The sequence below is a fragment of the Geotrypetes seraphini genome, chromosome 8 (genome assembly GCF_902459505.1).
Source record: "Geotrypetes seraphini chromosome 8, aGeoSer1.1, whole genome shotgun sequence".
NCBI classification, from domain to species: Eukaryota; Metazoa; Chordata; class Amphibia; order Gymnophiona; family Dermophiidae; genus Geotrypetes; species Geotrypetes seraphini.
In genome coordinates this window covers 161241690-161254181 of record NC_047091.1, presented here as the reverse complement: position 1 = coordinate 161254181, position 12492 = coordinate 161241690, and positions in this window count along the sequence as shown.

Below are 12492 nucleotides of genomic sequence, written 5' to 3'. Positions count from 1 at the left end.
AAAAACGCATTCCCTCCCCCACCTCAGCATCTCTTTCCCTCCCTTCCTCTCTCCCAAGTCCATTTCTTCTGTGTCCAAAAACGCATTCCCTCCCCCACCTCAGCATCTCTTTCCCTCCCTTCCTCTCTCCCAAGTCCATGCCTTCTGTGTCCAAAAACCCATTCCCTCCCCCACCTCAGCATCTCTTTCCCTCCCTTCCTCTCTCCCAAGTTCATGCCTTGTGTCCAAAACGCACTCCCTCCCCCCTTTTGTGTTCCGTGTTTGCCTCCCAGCCCATCTTTGCAACTTTCTCAGCAAAACGAAGCTCAAGCCGCAAGGCTTGTCTTCTGCTTCCTGCCTGCCCTGCCGCGCACAAATAGCCGAACGGAAGTATTCTACGACTTCAGCGCTGATGTCGGAGGGCAGGCTTTGCTTAAGCCCTCCCTCCGACGTCAGCGCTGACATCGGAGAACGCTTGCGATCGGTTATATGTTAGCTGCAGGGCAGGCAGGAACAGAAGACGAGACTCGCGGCTCGAGATGCATTGAACTCCGCGGGTCCCCCGTCCAGCTCTCTCATGTCCACGTGGGGAGGACCGCCCCTCTCCCTAGACTGGTGGTACTGCCCTGATGGCGGCCCTGACCGTACGGCACACCAGGCAACATCTCGCGGCACACTAGTGTGCCGCGGAACAGCGGTTGAAAAACACTGCTATAAGCTGCACACATGTCCAGAACATAGGCACCTGTACTGCATATTGGAACCTGACTATCTATACTTGACATTGTATTATAAAGATGACATATTATAACTGATTACTGTATATGATGTACAGTAGAACACTGATTGAACATTATTTTTTTGTTTTTAAACTGTTAAAAAATACCATCAGTTCCCCTCCCCATAAGAAAAGGCAGAGTTTCCCCTCCGTCTCTTAACATACACCATCAATCCCCTCCAGACCCTTGTTTTCCTGGGGCATAGCGGTGCGCTGGGGCAGGAGCGATTCCCACTCTCTCCTGCCAGTGCTTTTTCAGCAACAAAAATAGCTGCCGAGACTACTCATAGCCTCACAAGATTGCCACTGGAAGTCTCGGCAGCTATTTTCTTATGGGAAGGAACGAGTGGGAAACGCTCCCTCCCCAGTGTGCCGCTAGACCACCAGGGAAGTATGGTAAGCTTGGTGTCCTTCCTCTGGGTCCGAGAAGGTGTCTGTTCGGGGGGGGGGGGGGGAGGGAGGGGAAACGCTCTCTTCTCTTGTAGGAGGCGTGCTGACAGTGGGAGAAAGTCTTCCGGTTTGGGAGAGGGCTGGGCTGTTGTTAGTGGCGGCAGAAGCAGAGAAGGAGGGTGATAGGAATGGTACTTTGAGTGGAACTCAAATATAAACTGAGACCCCCAAAGTAATCCAGATAATCGGACATCCAGATAATCAGTGTTGGGATAATTGGCGTTCTACTCTGTGTGTGATATATATATATATATTTAAAATGTATATACATAAGACAACTGATGACGGTATATGTTGCATACTTAACCTATAAACTGTCTTGACTCCATATTATGCTTTTTTTTTTATTTATCATTTTACACAAATTTATCAAGCATAGTATCTTGTACAGTATGATTGTAATTTAGGAAAAAAAAGAAGAAAGAAAAGAAAATAATTTTATAAAAGGGAGAAGTATAACATACTCCCCTTAAATATTAAGCAATCAATAGTCCACAATTTGCTATCTGTGATCCAAGACTTACAAAGAGTGATATTAATAATTAAAAAAAGAAATCATTTAAGAAGTAAATCAAAAGTGACTGAAGTTACAGGGAGTATTAATCATAAGTCAGTTATTACTTCAGTTGTTCTACCTTTCTCAAGATGTTTCAAAGCTACAACATTGGTTAAGTGTGTCGGATCAAAGAAAACATATTTATCTCAACCATAAAGAACAATACATTACAGGGAAACCTAAGAAAAAACTTTTCCCCCCACTGAAATTACACCTGGTTTCAATAACAAAAACTGCCTTCTCCGTCTTTGGGTCTCTTTGGTGATGTCTGGAAAGATCTGTACTTTCTGCCCCAGAAACTCTTTGGTTCTATTTTTAAAGAACATCTTCATAATCTGTAGGGATGGAGATCTGATAAGTTCTGATCCAGGGCATCAGAACACAGGCAGGGTTAGCACACAGGCGGTTCTGAGTGCAGGCCAGGTCGGCACACCGAACTAGGCCCTGTGTGCAGATCTAGGCCTGTGTGTGGATCTAGGCCTGGGTTTGGTTCTGAGGCCCTGTTTCTCATTTCCTCTCCCTCTCCCTCCTGCCACATATACATTCTAAGCAAAAACAAGGGTTGCACCTTGAGCAGAAGGCTGAGGTATTCCCCCCTCCCTGACTCTTGCCACTTATTAACCTGACACAGGTTTATCCCTATCTTATCTCTTATCTTGTTTAAGCATCCCTTATATGGGCAACAATCAGACTTTGCCTGAGCAAGGCTAATCAAGAGAGCTTAAGAAGCATGCATTATAATCTTTGGACTGTCACATGCCATAGTAAGATTTGAGACATATCAGAAATGTACACATTGGGAATCACTTTATTGTAACTGTTATTATGTATTCATATGTCACGTGAGAGTAGCTTTAAGACACACATGATATAGATAAACAATGTATTGCCTTGGTTTAATCCTCACTGTAAATGCATTATGAAATTATAACCTTGTAGAGCATTAACTAAGTAATTAATGGAGATATGATTCTCAATAAAAAGAGGGAGAGACCATTCATTTGGAGTGCCTCCTCTCGACTCCAAGACTGAGTGTGTGTGTTTACTATGTAACATTCCTACAATAATCCAGTTCTTATCTGGTGCCAGTGCAACAGTCGCCAATAATGTTGCTGATGTGGCCAGGTTTTTTGTAGAAGTTTCCAATAAAATGGAGATATCTAATTGTGGTTCCTGCTGTCCTTGGTTAACCAGTTGTTGCTCCTTATTTCTAATGGGCAAATAGTATGCTTGTGTAAAGGGTGGAATTAATTCCTCGGAAACTGAGAAAACTTCTAGGAAATATTTCTTTAACATTTCCCTAGGGGACATAGAGAAAACCCTTGGAAAATTTAGGAACCTCAAATTATTGGCTCGGTAGCCATTTTCAATCATTTCCAGTTTCCGCCTGATATTAACACAGTCTTTAACCACAACTTCTTGTACCTGTTTAACCTCAGTTATTTTAACTTCATTTTCCCCCCAACTTAGATTTAATTGAGGTCATTTCCAATTATATTGCATTTAGTTCTTGTTCTTATTTATATATTTTCTTTTCCACCTATGCTTGTACAACCTGTAACCTGTTTTAAGCTCTTTGAGAATGGGATAGAAAATGAAATAAATAAATAAATTATGTGCCAGTAACGTGGGTGTAAACAATTATCTTGCCTGTTACTTTTGAATACTAATGTAAGTGCTTACTAGACACTCAGTTATATAATTGTGTCTCCCCCCAAAAAAAAAATGGGATTCACACTATTTTGAGTTTTTGTCTGGCAATAAAAATATCCAAACTGGTGTCTTTGGCTTGGTTTTATTGTTTGGCATTTCTCTTTTGTTCTTGTCTCATGTCTTCCTCTTTTTTTTTTTTCTTTTCAGTTTCAGCTATCCCTTCTTTGTTTTTCCTTCACCAGTGGATATTTAAACACTTCTCTGTGAATGTGTCTACCCTTGTCCCTTGATCACAAGATGGTGCATGGCATCCTTCCTCCAGTGATGGGGAGGTATCTTAACTGCACATTTCTACTTCCCCCCCCCAAAAAAAAAAAACCACTGACAAGGAAGTACATCAAAGGGAGGGATCGGGACCAGCACAAACAGGAGTCCCTTCTCACTCTCAGTGAAGAACAGAATGATTTAAGAGGGGGAGTGCAATTAAGAGACCTCCATCATCAGGTGGGGGGGAGAAGAGATGCTAGGAATTATCAACTGGTGGGGCTTAGGGATCTCCATCAGCCACATCACTGCTGTGTGGCGCCCCTTGTGCCTAGGGTGCTCTGCCCTTCTTCATGTTCCTTCTTTCTCTTTTTATAAGTTTTCCACTTTACATCTTCTTCAGCATTTTATTCACACATTCTCCATACTGTAATTGCTCATCACTCTCTGTTCCAATTCACTTTTTTTTACCTACTTCCCCTGTGGTTCAGTTATCTCCACCTCTCTCTTTCCACTGTAGCCATCACCACCTGTCTCTTCCATTTCCTGACCCAGACCAGCACTTATCTCTCTATCTTCTCTCCCTCACCTGGCCCTCCCTTCCTTCCTAGTTCAAACCATGAGTTGCACTCTTCTCCCCCATCTAGTGGATAGAGCAGGGGTAGGGAACTCCGGTCCTCGAGGGCCGTAATCCAGTCGGGTTTTCAGGATTTCCCCAATGAATATGCATTGAAAGCAGTGCATGCAAATAGATCTCATGCATATTCATTGGAGAAATCCTGAAAACCCGACTGGATTACGGCCCTCAATGACCGGAGTTGACTACCCCTGGGATATAGAGATATAAACACTATCCATTGGGGTGGATATCTAGAGGTAATCAATCTTCCTTTGTCCTGGAATTAGGGTAGGTACTGCTAGGTAATATAGCAGATAACCCTTTCCAGGGAATAAGGCAATGGATCACAAGGAAGCAGGCAAGGTATAAGTTGAAGAACTATCATGTTGCTTCTCCCCTCTCTCCCCCACACACACACACTTAATTTCCTTAGTCCATTAATAGATAGATATTTCATTGATCCATGGTTTACTAATAATCCATTGTGTGGCTTACTGGTAGAGCTGCTGTCTCTGCAACCATAGATTGCGAGATCAAATCCCAGTGCTGCTCCTTGTGACCCTGGGCAACTCACTTAAATCTTCCAGTGCCCATTGCTATGAACGTAAGCTTTTAAATGCCAAAACCACAAAAAGGTGGTATCAATTCCCTTTTCCATTCTTGTTTTTGACAGTGTTTATTGTGGAATATCCTTTTGACCAGCAGTCCTAAGGAGAACCAGAAAAAGACTCTTGTCTTGGTTAATTTCTGCATCGGCAGTGGTCAGTTATTGTTTGTACTAATTCAGGCAGGGTGAAAGGACCCAAAACAATTCAGCCAAGTCTTCACAAAATATAGAAGGCAAAGCTCACACAAGTAGAAGTCTTATTAGATCTATAGCTGTTCTTTTAGCACACAAAATAAGTCCTTCAATAGTAAATTATATCTGTTCCTGCTCACATATGAAAATTATTATGTAAATGACCTCCAATCCATTAGCAAACTCATCTCTTATTTTTCTATCACCCCAAAAAAAATTATATCCAAAACTTACTTCCCTAAAGTCTTTAAGCCAGGGCTGCCCAATTCCAGTCCTCGAGTTCTGGCAGGCTAGGTTTTCAGGATATCCACAATGAATATGCATGAGAGAGATTAGCCTGCACTGCCTTCTTGGTATGCAAATCTCTCTCTCATGCATATTCAGTGTGGATATCCTGAAAACCTGGTCTGCCAGTAGATCTCGAGGACCAGACTTGGGAAGCCCTGCTTTAAGTATTCAGTTCCTTAATATATCAAGGTCCTGGTGTCTGCAGAAGCCAAGTGGTTCAGGGATAGGGGGACTTGTGTATTGCATTTTCTGTGTGGCTTATAGAATCAAAGTGGTTTGTATATTTTAGACAAGTACTTATTTTGTACCTGGAGCAATGAGGTGTTGGATAATTTACCTGGGGTCATAGGGAGGTGTGGTGGGAATTGAGCTTGTGGCCTGGGGGTGCCGGGGCAGCTGCTCTAGCCACTAGGCCACTCCTCCCTTTTACTTAAGTAATTTTTAGTTTTCTTTTACCCTCCCAGCCAGGTCCTCAGACGGAGCAGCTGTAGCTTACATTACTACCAGAAGCTAGCTGAGCCTGTAAACAGCCCCATCTTTAAGGTAGTGTCTAGTCAGTAAAGGTTTACTATCCTCCATTCCAAAGGGTATGTGATAAAAATATAATGACTTCACCTGGGGGTTTCACTCAAATAACTTACTTTTAGACTGTAGTCTGCCAATGTTCCTGTACTTCCAATTACTTTTTTTAGGGCTCCTTGGTAAGCACCAGCTGCTTCCAATTCCATAGGCTACAGTTCAACCTTCTCTGTAACATCACTATCCTCAGATTTTGGTGAAAAAACTCTACCCCACCTAGTCCTTGGAGGCAGTCTTATAATGGCTTCAAGTAAACTGGTGATCTCCTTTAAGCTATTAGGTTCCTTTTTTAGTTCAGGGTTAGTCAGGAAACACATATGTCTGTCATCTAGTGCAGTGGTTCCCAACCCTGTCCTGGAGGACCACCAGGCCAATCAGGTTTTCAGGATAGCCCTAATGAATATGCATGGAGCAGATTTGCATGCCTGTCACTTCCATTATATGCAAATCTCTCTCATGCATATTCATTAAGGCTAGCCTGAAAACCCGATTGGCCTGGTGGTCCTCCAGGACAGGGTTGGGAACCACTGATCTAGGGGGTATACTTTGGAACCTCCTCTCCCTTGGCTCTAAAAGAGACCTTTCACTTTGCCTTTCTTTCTCACCTGCTTGGGAGCTTTCTTTTCTCCTATCCTTGATTCTTCACCACACTATATAATTTAAGAGGGTTTTTGGCTCTGTATCAGGGTCTGGATATCTAAATGGGTTATTTACTAACAGTCTCTCAGAAACCTCTCATTTATATATACATATCTTAATACATTAATTTATATAAGCTCCCTTTTATCAAGATGTGTTAGAGTTTTTATCATGGGTCATTACAGTAAAAGCTCCAACGCTCATAGAATTCCTATGAGCATTGGAGCTTTTACCACAGCGACCCATGATTAAAAAAACCCTCATAGCCAGGTGACTTTCAAGGGGAGAAATGCTGGCTTCACTCTAACTCTTGGGAAGCCTAATAGATCAACTTGCTGGGTAGAGCTTGGAGTTTAAAGGGGGCTCAAGCTTGATGACCAGCAGAGGGCCTGCTAGAGTGTGAAGAGTGATTGCCATGGAAAGTGGCTGAGGGACTGGAAGGAGTCCTCGGGAGTGACTGGGGAAGTGAGCAAATGGGAGCAGTGGGTCTAGAAGGAATAGCTGGAGGGCCTGGTAGAGCTTGGAGTCCAGGGGGGCTCAAATTGACAACCTGAATGGATGTAGCCCAAGTTTATAATCTAAAAATACATTAATTTATATTTAATGCAAGATTATTCAGCTTTGGATTCACTTCTAGTAGAATAAAGATGTCATCTGCATATGTAAAAATTGTTTCAGAAGCAGTTAACTTAAATTTTCTTATGGGTCTTATAGATGTTATAAAGAAGAGGGGACAAGGGGGAGCCCTGTGGAACTCCACAAGCCAATTTCTATATTGCAGATGATTTACCCTCAACATTTACCTGATAGGAGTGCAGAGTTAAGAACCCTACAAAACAATCTGGTTTATATCTATATCTGAGAGTAATCGTATCAAAGTGTTGTGATGGACTACATCAAAAGCTGCTGAAAGATCAAATTGTAACAAAATTGCATAGTGATTTTGGGACAACAGACTTTGAATTTTAGATATTAATAGTGTTCTGTGCTAAAGTTGGATTAAAAGCTGTGTTGAAATGGGAGGAGAATGGAAAATTTATCCAAATAATTGGAAAGTCAAATGCAAGGCACTAATAAGGAAAGTGAAGAGAGATCTCAAAAAGAAGATTGCGCTGGAAGCAAAAACACACAGTAAAAACATTTTAAGGTTTATTAAAAGCAAGAAACCAGGAAGAGAATTAGTTGGACCACTAGATCAGTGGTCCCCAACCCTGTCCTGGAGGTCTATTAGGCCAATCGGGCTTTCAGGCTAGCCCTAATGAATATGCATGAGAGAGATTTGCATATAATGGAAGTGACAGGCATGCAAATCTGCTTCGTGCATATTCATTAGGGCTATCCTGAAAACCCGATTGGCCTGGTGGTCCTCCAGGACAGGATTGGGAACCACTGCGCTAGATGACCGAGCGATAAAAGGGGCTCTCAGGGAAGACAAGGACATAGCAGAGAGATTAAATTAATTATTTGTTTCGGTCTTCACTGAGGAAGATGTGGGGGAGATGCCAGTGCCAGTGCCAGAAATTGTATTCAATTCTGATGAATCAGAGAAACTTGTACAAATCTCTGTAACACTAGATGATGTAATGGGTTAATTTGACAAATTAAACATTAGCAAATCACCTGGACCGGATGGTATACATCCCAGAGTGCTGACAGAATTTAAAAATTAACTTGCTGAGTTATTGTTACACTGTTAACATGAATGGCACCACGTCTTCTCCTTGGAAACCGTTATGTGGAGTCCCTCAGGGATTACCTCTGTCCCTTATTCTTTTCATCTATATGTCTTCTCTGAAACTCTTCCATCTATCTCCCTCTGAAACATTATATACATACCCAGATGACATCCTTGTCCTTCTTCAGATAGATTCGAACTTACTAACCTCACTGAGAATATAATAGCATGCATAACAAAACTCCAATCCTGGGTCCTCACTGTACAAATGAAGCTGAACGAGTCCAAAACAAAACTTCTCTGGCCTGGTCCAAAATTAGATCAGCTACCCACGATCATTTCATTACCTTCTGGTCCCACACTGCAGATTGAATTCTCAGGTGTTACTCGTTTCAGCAGAGCCCAGTGGAAGACCAGAAGTGGCTGGGGATAGAGGAGTGTCAGGTAATGACCACTCAGTCTGATCCTAGTAGTATAGTATTGAGATAAATAAACCAGTACTATCAGCCAAAAGTTTTTATCGCTGGTTCTTATAGGACCAAAATATATGTAATAAAGTTTCAGAGGAGGCATTGTATCTGGGTAACTTAGCACTGTCAGTTATTTTGTATACTGAAAGAATAAAGGAGATTATCAGATTTTAACATTTTCTCTAGGATTTACTTATCAAGAATGAAATGCACATGCTTTATACTCCAGCTGCTGCTTTTCACCCCAATAATTTATTCTGGCCTGGAGGCATTATTTAGTTATTTAAAATGTTCCCTAGTGAGCTTATATTTTCCCACAGGGCTAGTGCTAAACAGGCAGGGTACAACATGGGGAGGGAACCCCAAAGTCCTCATACAGAGTATGTCTCAGCTTGAGGTCCCCTTCTGGCATGAAAGCTCAGGGCAGCTGTCCTATTTCCACTCCCTAATGGCAGCCCTGCTCTCTCAACTCCAAAGCAATCTGTCTCTGCCCTCCTCACCACTCTACCTCATTCAGGTGCAATCTATTTCTTCCAATCCACCCTCTCACATCCTAATTTTGTTTATATCCCCCTCCAAACTCATCTTCACCCCCCCTCCCATATTACATTCCTTCTCTCTCCCCTTCCTCATAGCTCTCACACATCTCAGCTGTTTCTCTATATTCCAGGCCCCATATGGAGCCAAAAAATAGCCTTCTAATGGGGACCTGGGTGGCTGTCTCATTCTGCCTGGTCTCAGTCAGGCTGCCATGATGCCCTCCTCACAAAAATATCCAGTAGTCCCAATTGAGTGGATTTTTCAGACTCTGGAGATTATTCTGTGCTGCAATGCACATTTTTTGTTGTGGATCTGAAGTGTTGGTTTGACTACAGCAATTAAACCTTGGCAAATCATGCAAGCTGCTTTAACAGACTCATTTAAATTTGTTCGTATGTTATGGAAATTACTCTTTGGATTTGGAGCCAAGCTGATATCTGTTTAACCACATTAGAGGACCATTGTCTGTGGCATTTGGCATGTTTTACTGGACTGTATGTCACTTGAAATTCAACAATTCTTCAATAGACCAAAGTACAAAACATCAGATAAAACCCAATATACTGTACCTTACAAATCTCCATCACAATGAGATGAACAAACAGCAGCCCCTTCTGTCTTTTAGCATCTGGTTCAGCGACTGGATACTTTTTCATAGCAATGAGTCGGATAAGGGGTGGCTTTTAGCCAAAGAGTAGGATTGTTCATTTAGCAATCTAGTTTATGAAGTAGACAAATCCATATGGATAGCACCTTGAAGGAAGAGTGATGAATGAAGTATAACCAACAACAGCCTTTTAAGGAGTAGATTATTGCTTCCCATAAAAAGTATTGTTAATTCCTTCACCATAGTGCTCCACTGGATGGAACTCAATGTCTGTTAGAGGAATGCATATTTTTAATGTACCTAAGGCAGGGCTGCCCAAGTCCGGTCCTCGAGATCTACTGGCAGGCCAGGTTTTCAGGATATCCACAATGAACATGCATGAGAGAGATTTGTATACCAAGAAGGCAGTGCAGGAAAATCTCTCTCATGCATATTCATTGTGGATATCCTGAAAACCTGGCCTGCCAGTAGATCTCGAGGACCGGACTTGGGCAGCCCTGATCTAAGGGCTCTTTTTACGAAGGCACGTTAGGGCCTTAATGCATGGAATAGCGCATGCTAAAATGCCGCACATGCTAGCCGCTACTGCCTCCTCTTGAGCAGGCGGTAGTTTTTCAGCTAGTGCACGCTATAGCATGTGCTAATCTGGTGCGTGCGCTAAAAAAACACACCTTTATAAAAGGAGCCCTAAATGTCCTAATTAGAAACTATTGTGGCTGTGTCAATGCAGTTATTGCATCCTTTATACCAATGTTTCTCAAACGTTTTTAGCTCCGACACACTAAATGGAGCAACTGTTTTTTTTTGAAGCACATTATTTAACTTGTAAAACTGCAAAACTAACAAATTGAGAGTTAAAGTTCTTTAAGCTTTGTATGGATAATTGTAACAACAGTGAAACTAAAGTAGATGTAAGCTAATCAATGCAATGGATGACCTTGTTTTTCAGTGAAAATTAACTAAAAAAAAATTAAAATTACTAGCCTTTAGTTTTCAAGGACCAAACATCAAAGAATGATGCTTGTCTGGGCTGTTGTATCCTTAAAAATATACACATAGGGAAAAACATCAATTTTCTCTGTGATGGAACTTATCTATCACTCTTTTTAATCACAGCTTACCCTTCACCTATTATTTGCTTAATACGTGAAGTGCTCAGTCCCACAACCATAACTATTCAGTGTAAAAACCAAACTGAGGTTGCTGTTGGGACCATCATTGCCTTCATAATCCCGACTGCCGCTGAAAACACTAAAGGATTACTCTTAAATGTAGTTGAAACTTATCTGATGATCCTTGGCTAAGGTGACCATAGGTCCCGTTTTGAACTAGACTGTCCGGTTTTTAGATCCCCTGTCCTATTGTCCCTACGCACAGCTTCGGGACAGCTAATCCCAGTTTATACTAGTACAAAATTCTGAAGAGAGCCACAGTTCAATGTGTCAGTTGAAGGCCACTGTGGTGATGAGAATTGTGTGTTGTACAACTTCTCTACCCAATGTATGAAGGTTCATGATGGCTATGACTATATGTGCCTTAACACAATGGCAAATTGCCTTTTTATTTCCATTTTTTTAATTGTATTTTTAATTTTTCAAAGAATGTCCACTTGTAAATAATAAAACCCTAAGCACGCATGTGCACTCCTACCTCCGTGATCCCTGCTTCCGTGATCCGTAGCTCTGTGTCAGACTTAGTAGTAGCGGCGTGTGCACAGCTGGCGGTTTTCAGCATGCGCAGAATAGAACCGCTGAGCAGGGAGGAACCACCAAGCAAAGGAAGCATCTCAACACATGGCAGCAGGAACCGCCAAGATATGAAGCAGCTCAGGGCAGTGGCAGCAGTCCTGACCTGCCAACCCCCCATTCCTTACCCAAGGCAGCAGTGGCAGCGTTGTAAACAGGCTGTTCATGGCAAGCCCTGGCAGGGCCTTTCCTCTGCCACATCACTGCAGATGTGGAAGAGGAAAGGCCCTGTTGGGGCTGGCCACTTGGACATCTTGGCCATCGGGACATCTAACTTTATACCCCATTTTCAAACAGAAAAACATCCATGTTGAAAACATCCAAATGCATAACATTTGGACATGGGAAAGGCCAGCAAAATAGACTGGCCACATAGACATCCCAACAGAGAAAGAAATAAGAAACTTCGTGTCTAGAAAGAAGGATATCATGGCCTCATTATTATTTAACAAATTAATTCTAGCTAATGAGAAAACCATTGCCAACTGGAGTAATATGGACAAGATCTTGTAAGCACTTGAATCATCCAAGAGCTTTACAGTGTTACAAATGCAGATTTTGTTGGCCAATGCTTGCTCGTTTAAGAGGATAAAACAATTGCTTGATTGCAAGAGAACTACTTTAGTCCTAGTTTCTATGTTACAGCATATAATTACATTACATTACATTAGGGATTTCTATTCCGCCATTACCTTGCAGTTCAAGGCGGATTACAAAAGAATTATCCAACATGTATTACAACAAGAACTTACAGAAAAAAAAAATGGTCATTTTCAAAAAGAGTAAGAAATGGGTAAGGTTATTTGTTTGGGGTAGCTGGCTTTAGTGAGAGGTGGAGTTTGAGACTTGCG